The sequence below is a fragment of the Triticum dicoccoides genome, chromosome 2B (genome assembly GCF_002162155.2).
Source record: "Triticum dicoccoides isolate Atlit2015 ecotype Zavitan chromosome 2B, WEW_v2.0, whole genome shotgun sequence".
In the NCBI taxonomy this organism is placed as follows: domain Eukaryota; kingdom Viridiplantae; phylum Streptophyta; class Magnoliopsida; order Poales; family Poaceae; genus Triticum; species Triticum dicoccoides.
Window position 1 is genome coordinate 4,213,094 of NC_041383.1, and position 2,631 is coordinate 4,215,724.

Sequence of the window (2,631 nt, forward strand, 5' to 3'; positions counted from 1 at the left end):
CCAAGTCAGTAACCTAGTGCTGCTTGCACGTTAGACGCACCCATGAATGCTTGGCCGAGACCATTACTGTTAGCAAAGTCGGTCCAAAGGAACCAGATCTCATTTGATAAACCTAGCAGTACATCTTCCAAAAGGACCCAAAAGAAAAAATAAGAAGAAATTATAGGTCAGTCCTTGCATTTTACACGGAGGATATCAGACCATGAAACTAGTTTGAAATTTGGTCCATACAACATGCATCAATACAGTAACTAACCCATCGTCACCAGGGGCAATTTAAAAAGTGCAAACTTCATGTTTTGGTACAATCAATAGTTTGCGTCATCCACCATAATATATTGCAAGTTCAACGAGGTTCTTTTATTCTTATTGGTGCAATGATACATATTGGTATAGATCAACAAAAGTACAGACATATCTATGTGGCAATGCACGACCATCTATGTCTATGTGGCATGGAAACCTCCACGGAAAATAGGTATCAATTGTAGGTCATATTTTCTTCCTACGATGATCCCATATTTCTCGGTCATGTCCAAAAATTCCGGGCTTGCCTTGCCAGGAAGCACCCAGTCGAAGTGGTAGAGAAGATTTTCCAAGGCGATCTCCATAGTTGACGTGCCGAAAAGTATCCCAGGGCACTGCCTCCGACCAGCACCGAAGGGGGTGAATTCAAAGTATGTCCCATTGTAATCCATGTTATTGTTCTCAAACCTTTCAGGCTTAAACTCTTCAGGACTTTCCCAACAATTTGGATCCCTCGAAACTGCAAACGCGTTAATGTATACATTGGTGCCTTCAAGCATGTCAAAACCCATAACTTTACAGTCTTCCCTGACCCTATGGGGGATCAAAGGACCTGGTGGATGCAGTCTAAGAACCTCCTTAATGATCATCCGCATGTAGTGGAGTTCAGCGAGGTCACTATTAGTAATCACAGCTCGGCCTTGACCTAGCACCTCTCGGATCTCAAGCTGTGCTTTGGCCATGGCTTCGGGATGACGGACGAGCTCAGCCATTGCCCACTCCAAGGCAACTCCCGTGGTCTGTGTGGCACCTGCAAATATGTCCTGAAAAATATTGTTGTGGTATGTATGTTTATATATTGTTTCTACATATATAGTAGTACGCAACAAATAATCAATTTCAGATACAATAATTTACATTTATAAATCTATGAAACAAGTTGAGACTAATAGATTTATGAAATGATGAAGCTAGCTTTTTTGCATTAAAACTTTGCAGATATGATATGACATCGGTAGATTAATAAGAAGCATAAAGAAAATTACTCACAAATAAGACGGCACCTATACTCTCCGTGGTCATAGGGAATGTGAACGCGTCCTTCTCCTGCAGCCTGAGTAGCACGTCCAGCAAGTCATCATCGTCGGTGCTGGAGGCACCGTCCTGTGTGGCAGCTCGCGCCGCCTTACGCCCCTCAATGACATCGGCGTTGATACGTTGGATGTGGCCATAGCTCCTCCTCATGTGGTGCTCTCCCTTGCTCAGCCACCGCACCAGCCGCGATGATGGGAAGAGGTCGACGAGGCAGAAACCACCTAGCAGCACGAACGCCTCATCTAGCTCCCGGAGGTACTCCTCCTGCTGCGGGAACTTGCCGCCAAACACCGCCCGCTACACCACGTCGTTGCTGAGCGCCATCACCTTCTCGCTGACGTTGACGACGACACCCGTGGATGCCGCGTCCGCGACATAATGGAGAAGGCTGCCCACCTGGTCTGGCCTGATACCGTCCATACGCCTCACCTGCTTGGAGCTGAGGAGCTTCACGGTGCAGACCTTGCGCATCTGGCGCCATGGGTCACCGTAGGGGGCGAAGACGATGCCCCTCTCGCCGCAGCCGAAGATGTCCAGCGTCGCGCTGCGAGGCCGGCCAGCAAAGGCAAGGTCATTGGTCTTCATCACCAGCGCCGCCGCCTCGGCGCCGGAGACGATCACCGTTGGGACCTCGCCGAGCATAAGGTGCATCAGCAGCCCATGCCGTCAAGACATCTCCATCATCTTGCGGTGCGGGAGCATGCTGGCGACGTGGTGGAGGCTGCCGATGAAGGGAAGAGTCCATGGCCCAGGAGGCAGCTGTGGCTTTCTCTTGCCCCCGGAGAGCTTGCGAAACCAGAGGGCCACAAGCGTGCATAGAGCTATGGAACACAAACTTAACCAGCCCTCCATGGCAGGCTCCAAGCTGTTAGCAAGTGCAGCTTGGAGTGAGACCCGGTATATTTATGTGACCACCTACAAGTTCTGTTAAGACTCTGGACCTGCTGACTCATGAACTGCCTAGTGTATGCAACTATATACAAGTAGAGACTTATTGGTGTAGAGAACTAAATTGGTGGCGGCTAGATTGTTGATGACAAAATTTAAAGATAGTATGACAAAATTTAAATTATTCGCGGCTAGATTGCTGATGACAAAAATAGTGTACAATACTAGACCTCTTTCTTCGCTCTAAATTATATAAATTCATAGGTTTGCTATCAGGCATAATTTACCATCATCATCAAATGTACTTTGGTCGTGTTGTATGTATTAGCTCCATAGTTTTAAATAGCCGGCTAGAGCTCCGCTATAGCTGATTTGGAGGCCCGTCACTATTTTCCATAGCCC

The 2,631-nt window shown here is 47.7% G+C and overlaps 1 pseudogene; it reads right to left on the reverse strand.

Annotated features, from left to right (window-relative positions):
- Nucleotides 1-924: 924 nt before the first annotated feature.
- On the reverse strand, nucleotides 925-2,193 carry LOC119366748 (annotated as a pseudogene).
- Nucleotides 2,194-2,631: the final 438 nt, after the last annotated feature.